Consider the following 12,670-nt stretch of genomic DNA (forward strand, 5'->3'; position numbering starts at 1 on the left):
GTCTCAACCTAAGTTTTAAGTTGCAAGTTTTAACGTAAATCATCTCGCAAACAAGAAAAACAGTTAAAACAATAATAACAAGAAAAAACAACTATAAAAAACAACTATAAAAACAACTACAAACAACTACAAACAACTACAAACAACAAAAACAATAACAATAACAAGAAGAAACAACTAGATGAAGAAACAACTACAAATGGTCAACCCAGAAATGATGAAGGTACTCAAGGATTTTAATGCTAACCTACCAAAGCCTCTCTTAACAAAGACAAAGATGGAATCGGATGTGTGCTACCCTATTCGACGAGCTCAACGCAAAAAAACCAGCTTTGGAATGGCCCTCACACTTGAACTTGAAGAGTATATGCTGTACTTACCGGAACGATACTCGACTTTAGATGATTCAACCATTGAATATATAAAAGATAATATGTTTTGTATTATTAAAAGGAATGATAACAACCTCTATTTAGAATTAAATAAAGCTTAAAATGTATTAAATTTTAATATTATTAATGTACTTGTTTTATCAAATAAAAATAAAATTTCATTAAACTCAAAACACTTTGTTATAAATATTTATATTATACTACATTTCTCCCCAGTACTACATGAGTATCAGAGAAAACTACAACAATGAAGCGAAATCTTTTAGAACAGTTGACAAAAAGTAGGAATTCATTAAAAAGAAAATTTGATGAATTGAAGCAAATAAAAAATGAGAACGTATCAAATTTGGAGGAAACTTTTAAACCTATTACAGAACCTTTAAATGAATTACTAAGTGAAAATAAAAAATTAAATAAGAAAAAAAAGTATATTAATGATACACACAATGTTAAGACCAAATTCAAGAAAGAGAAAATTAACGTACCTAAAACTAATAAAAGGGTAGAGGAGAGAGTAATTGAAAGTGATAGTGAGAGTGATGCTTATGTTGATGCTTACTCAGAACACTCTCATATAGATGAATCTGATGTTTCACAGCAGTCTCATATAGATGAAACTGACATTTCTCATGAATCTCTTATAGACGAATCTGATGTTTCACAACACTCTCATATAGATGATTTAAATGAAAGTGTATATGAAGAAACCGAGGTGAAGTATAATATCAATATTAATCAGTTAAAACAAGAAAAGATTTTAGATAATAGTTATGGACCAAGAGAAGAAAATAATATTTTAATGTTGGGTAATAGTACACTTAAAATTAAAAAAAATGAAATGGAATTAGGAAGCGGAAAATTATGGACTCTATCACCTGGTTTATACTCTTTAATTTTTCATAACAATCCTAAGGATTATACTAAGAATGATTTAAATTCATATAGAAACATTTTAATTGAAACAAGTGCTCACAAAAGAAACTACCAACCAGATGGTCAAATAAAAGGAAATCGTTCTAAAAAATATTCTTCAATTATTAAACCATTAATATCGTCGTCTTCAGTAAATAAAGAATATACTGGTTCTGGGTATATGAGACTACAAAAATTACCACCAAATTATGTATATTGGGATAATGTGAATGAACTTGTTGAAAGATTACAACTCTTAATGGCATCAAGAGCTGCTGGTAATAATAACCATACTAATGAAATTCTTTCAATAATAGAAGAATTGCGTGAAGCAAAAATAATATATTAATAAAAGGGAAAACATTTTCTCATTTGGTTTAATAGTAAAATGTCTATTGACAAGTTTGGTCACTTTTCAAATGATAGAGATTTTTCCTCACTTTTCAAAAGGGAAGTTGAGAGTCTTACAGGTTTAAATCTAGATACTGATGGTCACATAAATGTTCAGAAAAAAAGAATTAAAAACTCTTCAAAACCAATAAATGGTAATGATTTGGCTATTAAATTTTATGTAGATGAGAAAATTAACGAAGCGAAATCACAACAAATCGAAACTATAACTAAATCATTTCATCAACGAAATAAAAGAGTATCAGAGTTGGAAAGTAAAGTAATAAAAATGGTAACTCAAATGGAGAATATACATAATAGATTAAAAGAGCTTCTTGATAAATTGGAAAATCTTAACAATTTCATAAATCAAAATTTACGGAAAAAACCCGCACCAATCACTCGTTCTGATCAGATACAAATAGATGGAACGATACTTCGAGGTAGTCCATTTTCACATCGTAAAAACGAAGAAGAAGAGGTCTTAACAATTAATGTGGATCATACATAAATATACCGTTCTTTCATTTTTTATTTTATAATTAAAATGTCAGTTGATAAGTTTGGTTGTTTTTTAAATGAGAAAGAGTACTCAAGAGATATAACAAAAGGTGTAGAAAAATTTCAAAGTATACTCAATGATTATGATGGACATTTAAATATTCAGAGGAAACGATTTAAAAATTCCCTACCCCCCATTCATGAAAATGATATTGCAACAAAATTTTATGTAGATGATGAAATAAGTAAACTAGTACAGAATACATCTAGTGAAATTTCTAAACAACCACAAAAACAAGAAATCTTTAGATTAAGACCTCGAATCAATAATATTGAGGGAAAAGTGAGTGAAATTTCTAAAAAATTGGACTATCTTTTGAAAACTATTAATAAGATAGTAGAGGATATAAATGAAATAGAAAGTAACATTTTCAATTATATCATTGCACCGACTGCAGTTTTAAAAAGTGAAACTGAATCTTTAGAGAAGAAACCATTTGTACCAAATCAAATAAAGTCATGAGTAAACGAGATATTGTAAATGAGTTACATCGACCATCATTCAAGAATTTTCCAAGACGTAGAGTTATAGTAAAGGGTATTAATGATTTATGGCAGGCTGATTTAGTTGAAATGGGGGCATATGCATCATCGAATAAAGGCTTTAGGTATCTATTAACAGTAATAGATACCTTTTCTAAATATGGATGGGGTGAAGCAATAAAATCAAAAAATGCAGAAGAAGTTACAAGAGCAATGGAAAAAATAATAAAATCTGGTCGTGGAGTACCAAAGAATTTACAAACAGATAATGGAAATGAATTCTATAATAAACAATTTAGAGAATTAATGAAACGATATGAAATTAATCATTACTCAACATTTAGTACTCTTAAAGCATCTATTGTGGAACGTTTTAATAGAACAATAAAAGAACTTATGTGGCGTGAGTTCAGTTTTAATGGAAAATATACATGGCTTGAAATATACAAAGAATTGATTAATAATTATAACAATAGGAAGCATAGAACAATTAAAATGAAACCCATTGATGTTAATGCTAAAAATGAAAAACAGATTTTGATGAGATCATACAATCATCTAAAAATATTCATAAATGGAGAGTTTAAAGAGGGGGATCATGTACGAATAAGTAAATATAAGCATGTCTTTGAAAAAGGTTATACTCCAAACTGGACAACGGAAATTTTTCGAATTCGGAAAGTACAAAATACATCACCCACCACATATTTACTTGAAGACTTGAAGGGTGATCCAATTCAAGGGGGCTTCTATAAACAAGAAATTAAAAAAACAAAATTCCCTAATACTTATCTTGTTGAAAAGATTCTGAAACAAAAAGGTGATTATGTGCTTGTGCGTTGGCTAGGCTTTTCAAAATCGGAAGATAGTTGGATTCACAAAAAAGAAATTCTATAAAATCAAGAAAATGCGAAGAAAAATTAAATTCCACAGATTGACGTCAATGCCTCAAATCAAATTATGTTTCTTCACACGCACAATTCCTATTTATAAAGTGTGAAGAAACATGTGAAGATAAGAATTCGAATGGAATTGATTATGTGCTTGTGCGTTGGTTAGGCATTTCACACATTGACGTCAATGACTCAAATCAAATTATGTTTCTTCACACACACACACACACACACACACAATTCCTATTTATAAAGTGTGAAGAGACATGTAAAGATAAGAATTCGAATGGAATTGATTATGTGTTTGTGAGTTGAGTAGGTTAAGAGAGCGTGCGTGTACAGATAAGAATTCGAATGGAATTGATTATGTGCTTGTGAGTTGAGTAGGTTAAGAGAGCGTGTGTGTGTGTGCAGATAAGAATTTTGTATGGAACTTAAACTCTAAAGAATCTAAAACAAATAAAAAAAAAATGATTGTATAGTTACGCACTGTCTAGACTTTTCCAAAATTAGCTGATAGTTGGATTCACAAAAACAACAACTTGAGGCATACAATCAATTAAAATGTACGCATTGACGTCAATGCGTGAAATAGACTCATGTATATATTTATGTATATACATATACAAATCTAGATGTTATAAAGGGGGGGAAGCATTTTAAAAAGTTTTCAGTTTCCGTCTATTCGTTCCCGCAAATCAATTTGGGATCGTTTACTCGTTTGCGCAAGTCAATTTCGGATCGTTTATTCGTTTGCGTGTGCATTTATCAAAAAACTTAAAATGTCCTTCTTGATAATATTTTTTTTAATATCATTAATGAATCCGGTTGTGAAAATGTTGCCGGTGCCTAGTGAAATGTTAATCATTGAGAAACCCTCTATCTCAAATAACTCAATTGGAGTATTTATAAATATGCCGAAATTAAATAAAATCATAAAAATTGACTTAAAATTCGAGATCTTGGAAGATAGCCATATTTTTATAGATCTTATGAAGAATAGTACTAATGACAGTGAAAAAAATTTAAAAAGTGAAGTGGACATGAAAATAATTAATGCTAATAATAGTATTAATACAACTGTGCTTGAAGAAAAAATAAAAACAACAACAACAATTACACCTACAACATCAACATCAACATCAAACCCACCTACTTTGATAAGTAATAAGGAGGAGGAGGAGGAGGAGGAGGAGGAAGAAGAAGAATCAAGTACCCCAACATCTACAACAACAACCACATCTGCAACTACAACTACATCTGCAACTACAACAACATCTGCAACAACAACAACAAACTCACTCAATCATTTTGATATTACTAAAGATACAAATTTTGAGAAAATAGAAAATAAAAGCGTAGGAGCTGAAAAATCACAAGGAATTGGTATTGGTATCGATGATAGTGAGTCAGAATTTCAAAACGTAAGTGAAGCACCTAAAATAACTAACACAACTCAAGAAATAGGGATTGGTATCAATGATAGTGAGTCAGAATTCGAAAGTATAGGACGAGTTCCAATAAAAAGAAATATCACACATAAATTAAAAAACACTGTAAACATGCATAACACTGAAATAGAATTTACAAAGAGAGGAATAATAGAGAATTTTAAAAAGCAATTAATTGAGAATGAAAGGAAAATAGGGGGGCATCTGGATTTAGGAAGAAGGGGGTTAAATAGATTCTTCACCGTAAAATATAAAAGTGCTACGGTAGGTGTTAAATGTCACTACAATAATATATATAGAAGATTGAATTTTAAACGTAGTGTAAATAAATCTAAACGTAGGAATTCAAAACATATAACTACTCCCCACCACCACCACCACCACCACCACCAGCAACGAAAATCTAAACGAAATATTAGTCCTCCCCTAGCAACATTAAGAATAAATTGCTTTGAATTTGCTGAAGTTCTAACACATGCACTAATACATGCAGAGAGACAGAAAGATAGGAAAGTATATGAAAGAATTTCGAAAGATGCTGATATTATTTCTATGCAAGAGAGTAAAAGGGAAGAGATTGGAGATGTAGAACCAGGATATCTTGGAGATGACCCACAAATAAATGAAATAGGTATTGAAACAGCAGAAAAAATTAATGCAATATATTTGAGAAAGAGAAATATAGAATCTCAAATGCTAACTGAGTATTTAAATAAAAAAGAAAGTGAGATTAGTACAGATACAATTCTAATTAATGACATTAATGACTTCAAAATAACTAATAGTGATACTATAATCTGATTGAGTAGGGAAATATGTTTGTTTTTGCAGAATTTAAATAAAGAAGTTGCTAATACTATTTCGAGTGGAGTACAAAAAGGTGAGTTGAATAATAAATATACATATATAAAATAATATTTATACTTATAATATTTATATTTTCAGAATTTCAAAACTTTAACAAAAAAGAGGTTAATAATACTATTTCGAGTGGAGTACTAAAAGGTGAGTTGATTAATAAATATACATATATAAAATAATGTATTCTCAAAGAGTTTATACCAACCAAAGTATGAGTATTTAGAGAAACTAATTAAACCGATAAAAGGTATGGGATATTATACATTCTCACAAAATGATGAAGTTTTACCACCCGCTAAGGCTAAAGAAAACTCTATTATGATTTTTGATGATGTTGCTTGTGAAAAACAAAACAACATTCGTTCATATTTTTGTATGGGACGTCATAAAAATATAGATTCTTTTTACCTATGTCAAACGTATACTCATATTCCAAAACATCTAATACGTGATAACGCTAATATGATTATAATGTTTAAACAAGATGATTTAAATATGCGACATATATATCGTGATCATGTAAATACTGATATGTCTTATGATTCATTTATGAAAATTTGTCAAAAGTGCTGGAGCGATAAATACGGATTCCTCATAATAAGTAAAGATAACGATATGGAAAAAGGAAGATATAGGAAGGGTTTTAATGAATTTATAATTATTTGAGAATATAAGTTTCGTTCTGTAGGCTATATTTTCACAGTTCATTATTAGATTCCAAAATGAGTAGATCATTCACTCTTACACTAAATGGTAATGAACCCATTACAAACATTACTTATTTCCCACCCATAGAACTGACGAATGGTGACTATGAGTGTGCACTCATTGACTTTCATATGTACAACTCTATACCCAATGTTGATATAAATAATAATCTATTTCATATTGGTGATAAAGTTATTGAACTCCCCATAGGATCATATGAACTCAATGATATTTATGATTTTCTAAAAAATAAACTAAATGATTATGATCTTGAGAAAACATTTCAAATGGAAAGTAATAATAACACACTTCAAGTTCATATTACAACTACCAAGGAACCTATTTATTTTAATAAAAACAACTCCATTGGACAATTGCTTGGTTTCAATAAAAAAATAATCTACCCCGACCTGAAAAAAACATATATATCGGATCAACCTGTTAACATTTTAAAAATAAACACAATACGCTTAGTATGTAATATTGTGAGCGGATCATATATTGATAGTAGACAAGATCATTCATTATACGAATTCGGAATTAATGTTCCACCGGGCTATAAAATGAATATCACACCACACAATCTCATTTACTTACCAGTCAACACTAGAGAAATAAGTACACTCTCTATACACATAACTGATCAGAACGGCGAACTTATTAATTTACGTGGTGAAAACTATACAATTCGTTTACATTTAAGACTAATACAATGATTATATATAATAAAAGAGATGATACTTACCATCATCAGCACACTTTCAAACATAAAGTTATAGGAAGAGGATCGAAAGTAAAAAGACACACAATTACATTAAAAAACAAGTTAATTCTTAAATCACTGGGCTTCAAAGTACGAGTTTAACTAAAGTTATGGGTCTGAATGAAATATTGGGGGTACGAGAAAAACCTTTCTCTGATGATAGTATATCGAAGAAAGAATATCACAGTTATTCACCGTATCAACAATCATTTAAACCGAATGATGAGATAAGAATTACAATTCAAAATCAAGATTTATATGTACTCCCCCATGAGAGTCTTCTAAATTTTCAAGGAGATATTACTCTAATTAAGGAAGGGGGGGCGGTAGAAACTCAAAATGTTATTGGGAGGATGAGAAATAATTGCATGGCGTACTTTTTAGATGAAATACGCTATGAAATAAATGGTGTTGAGATAGATAGAACAAGGTTTAGTGGTATTACTTCTACAATAAAAAACTTTGTTTCTTTAAATCAATTTGAAAGCAAGAGACTTTACAATTCTGGATGGAGTGGAGGATCCGATTTCAATATAAGCCCCAACTTTAACTTTTCAATACCCCTTAAAAATCTACTTGGATTTGCTGAAGATTTCAAAAAAGTTTTATTAAATTGTAAACATGAACTAGTACTATTGATATCAAAAAATTTAAATGATGTACTTGAGGAAGATAAAAATGAGAATGGAGTAAGAGTCGGAAAATATCATCTCAATATGACTCATATTACATGGAAAATTCCTCATATAACACCCAGCGATTCAACGAAAATTAAAATGTATGATATTATAAAAAGTGGATCCAATCTACCAATTGCATTCCGTAGTTGGGATACATACATTAATCCTAAACTAAGTAATGGAATACATCATGTTTGGAACGTTAAATTATCGGCTAACCGCGAGCGACCACGATTTGCTTTAATTGCATTTAAAGATAATCACCATCTGATTACAAACAATTTAAGAAATCTAAAGGTCTACTTAAACTCTGAAACATATCCCTACGATGACTTGAATTTGGACTTTGAGAAAGAACGATTTGCCCACCTTTATGAAATGTATTGCAAGTTTCAAACTAGCTACTATAATCGAAGTGAATCTCCTTTACTATCACCTGCAGAGTTTAAATTAAAAGCTCCTATTATCGTAATAGACTTATCATATCAAAATGAAATGGTTAAATCGGGGCCCATTGATGTTAGGATTTCAATTGAACTTAGCAAGCCCGCTATCGAAAATGCTCAAGTATATTGCGTGCTGATACATGATCGTTTAGTTGAATATAACCCGTTGAATGGTCTAGTTCAGCGGATTGTCTAACAAACAATCAAGTAATCATGAGTGAAGATATTGTTGCAATTGATGTTCAAGGATTTCAAGGGAATAATAATAAATTTATTCTAAAAGAAATTGGAGTCGTATTCAAAAACGAAACAAACTTGAACTCTAATTTTCTCATACACTCTCCACATGATTTTATTGCATTGAATAAAAAATGTAGAAAAACAGCTACTTGGTTAACAAAAAAACATCATAAAATTTATTGGAACGATGGAGTATACTTTTTCAAAGAAATACAAGTGTATTTAAGAGAAATAATTAGAAAAAAGGAAATAATTTGTAAAGGATATCAAAAAAGGTTATTCCTGCAAAAATTTTTAAAAATTGATGATGTAATTAACATTGATGAAATTGGATGTCCCTCTCTAAAAATAATGGATGGAAAACACTTCCCATATTGCTCATTACATGCTGTAGATGGTGTCTGCTCACTCAACAATGCTCATAAAATCTTAAACTTTTACACAAAAGAAAACTGCTAGCAACAACAACTTTTCATCATTCATTCTTTCATTCACAATTTGAGAGTCGAGAAAAGAAGTTTACGAAATGTCGGATTCTAATAAAAATCCAAATATACCGAATTATTCTTCCTTGATAAATAAAATTACTTTATTTATTAATACATTTGGAAATATGATTTCAAAAGAGGACTTGAAATTACTGTTGGAGTCAAGGGACATGTTCATGAGTATTGACGTGAAGGAGTTTATAAAAACAACATTTGGAGAACATTTTAATTTATGTAAATTTTCTAATGATAATATAGAAACGTGTGCTTGTTTTCATTTTGTAATTCAACAATATAAAGTTAGAAAATTAATTTCATCAAATATTGAAATTCTAAAATAAACAAAAAAAAAAAAAAAAAAAAAAATCTATTGTTTTGATTTTGTTTTTGAGGGTGGTCTATCTACAGCTGTTGTATTATTTAACAGCTGTTTTCTAAGTATAATACAATGATTTATATCCAGCAGACTTTAGTTTAAGATAAACATTCAACCTATTACGTTGAAAGCAAAAAAAAAATGATTTCCTCAAAAATTGAAGAGTTCCTAAAAGAGTATGGGAGTGAGATCTTCAAGGAACATGTTTCGAGGTTGAAATCATTTCATACATTTTTTAAAGATGTTGAAGCCACCCCAGTAATTCATTCCAAGTATGGGGAACACCTATCATCCTGTGCATGGGCATATGATGATTGTAAAGTCGGACCTGACACCTGCAGGTGTATGCATATTGAAAAGAAAGAAGAAGATGTCTTAAAACTGATGGAACGATACATTAATTTGTTTAAAAAACTCAATGGAAACTAATATTACATGAATATGATTAAATAAATAAAAGCGCATTTGATTAAATAAACAATCTCATTGTTTTTGTGGGGGGGAGTTCTCGAACTCACACTTTTGTCCACAAAACCACTGAAGATAGGTTACACTAACAGATATCATCTACAATCCTAATTGAATTAACAAAATGGACACGCATAATAAAACACCCCTCTCTCACGCTCCTACACACAATTTTCAGGTAAAGATCACTCTAAGCAACCACAAATTCTAGGCATGACCCCTCTCTCACACTCCTACACACCAGAACCAATCACAAATTCTAGGCATGAAAAAACACACCTCTCTCACACTCCTACACACAAATTCTAGGCATGAGAAAACACACCTCTCTCACACTCCTACACACCAGAACCAATCACAAATTCTGACACCTGTGTGCATCTTAACGGTGACCCACACACTCCATTTCTTTTCTTTCCTCACACTCTTTCTAAGTGACCTTTTTTATGCTAACTAGGTCATTATGACACCTGTGTGCATCTTAACGGTCACGCACACACTCCACTTTTCCCCCTTTCTCACCATTTTTCTCACCTACACACTCCATTTTTCCCAACCTTTTTCCCACACTTTTATTGATTAATTAAGTTAATTAGGTCATTATAACACCTATGTGCTAATTAGGTCATTATAACACCTGTGCAACCATGCGTGACTAATTGGTGCTAATTGGTTTGACACGATCAATTAAAAGTGAGCCAGCACCCGTATTATCCTACTACTCACGGTCAGCAAATTGCTGACTATTCACGACTACAACCGTCGCTCTGAGGGCTTTTGTGATTGTTCATACAAACACAAGGCTAATACTCGCCGCTGAAAAGTCAATGTTTTAATATATTATATAAAGTACAACCAAAAGGGTATACTGATTGATGTAAACTATTGTAATGCCTTAAGGAGGCCTAAAGTGGAATTTTTACTTCAGATAGTCAAACAAAGGCACGAATATATATATATATGGTTGATAAAGGAACCGTGTTCCGACAAACTTACCCCTTTACTGGTCCTGGGCGATGAGATCTCGACGCGCTGGATCCTGGGCTTTTTGAAGAAAAAACACTATCGTTAAAACACACAACAAAAAAAGTCTCGTTCTTAAACACAATCACTTATTGAATATATATAATATATATTTATGTAGGTATGTATGTTTTATGCATGTATGTCGGTGTATCCCACGGCGGCACACGTCTGGTTTGATGAGTTGCGGGCAGCGGCTTCTCCGATGTCTTGCTCACTTCAACTGATATTATTGTTGTTGCACTTGCATTCATAAATGCCTGAGTTCACAATTTGTTTATGCTCTCTTCACTTCACATTTGTCTGTAATTAAGGCATTTAATTGCCTTTCTCGTGCACTTTATTGTCTTGTTAGACCTGGCGGCATATCGCCTGTTCCAGGGCGTGCTTTTGGTCCCTGCGTCCTTGCACGGATCGCTTGTACATCTGGAGTACTTTTAAGACGGCCACAAAAGTTATGATGCAGATAACGATTTTCAGGTTGCGATTGACGTCCTGGATATCGTCCTTGTGATCAATGATTTTAACAGAATTAATTACGTTGGCGTTATTATGGGCCACTTTGGAATCAGTTCCACCCATGATGAAGTCCTGGCTGTTTATGTATTCGCAAATTGAGGCTCGTCCTTCTCGGAGCTAGGATTTCACAGGACTTCCCTTAGTGGAAATCGTGGGCAGCACGGATGAACTTCCTTCAGGAAAAATAACAGTCCTGTGGAATGTTTAAGGATTTTCTTTTATCGTCTCGGTCTTGGCTTCAGTCGTCAAGGCTTTGAGAAATATAGTGCTTACACTATAGTGCCCTGAGATCAGAATAAATTCTGTCTCCCTTCTCTATACGGCTACGGTCTTTTATACCAGTATAGAGCTTTTTCTCGACCCCCGTGATAGGTTGGGTTATTTAGGTGTTCCCACCTTTGATTTCCCCTATCGGTAGTGTCAATGCCCGACTGATGCACTTTGCTAGCTACTGGTGTAGGGTTACGGTCGTTGTTCTGACCGTATGCCATTCAAAAGAACGTCAAGTTGCACATTCCATGCTAATGAATTAAATAATAAATTTGTGAAATCTCAACCTTTAGTACCTAATCAAACTACCAACCCGTACCTGAACACATTGCCAAACAACAACTGTGATACTAGCTTTAGTTTTGTTTGTGTGAGTGAATGTGATGTTCTACAGTCCATGTTAAATATAAAATCAAGTGCAATGGGTCTCGATAATTTACATCCAACATTTTTACTAATCTACTTCCATGTATAACACACATTTTTAATACAGCAATAACATCTTCTACATTTCCAACATGCTGGAAGACAGCCAAAGTACTTCCCATACCAAAAATAAAGGGTGAATATAGACCGATATCCATACTTTCCTCTTTATCCAAAGCTTTTGAACGGCTAGTCTCCATACAAATCAATTTGTATCTTCACGATAATTCACTGTTGAATACACGACAACATGGCTTTCGGAAAACGTGTAGTTGTATGACAGCAATTTTAACAAGAAAGGAAATTAACTTCGGCCAGCC

General features: G+C 31.8%; 1 long non-coding RNA gene across 1 annotated transcript; it reads left to right on the forward strand.

The window, feature by feature from the left end:
* The first annotated feature begins 4,402 nt into the window (after positions 1-4,402).
* LOC138913102 (uncharacterized) lies at positions 4,403-6,105 on the forward strand. Its single transcript, XR_011418688.1, has 3 exons — positions 4,403-5,055; positions 5,914-5,962; positions 6,028-6,105. It is a non-coding gene; the product is annotated as an uncharacterized lncRNA (long non-coding RNA).
* The last annotated feature ends 6,565 nt before the right edge of the window (positions 6,106-12,670 follow it).

This window comes from Drosophila takahashii, chromosome 2L (assembly GCF_030179915.1).
Source record: "Drosophila takahashii strain IR98-3 E-12201 chromosome 2L, DtakHiC1v2, whole genome shotgun sequence".
Taxonomy (NCBI): domain Eukaryota; kingdom Metazoa; phylum Arthropoda; class Insecta; order Diptera; family Drosophilidae; genus Drosophila; species Drosophila takahashii.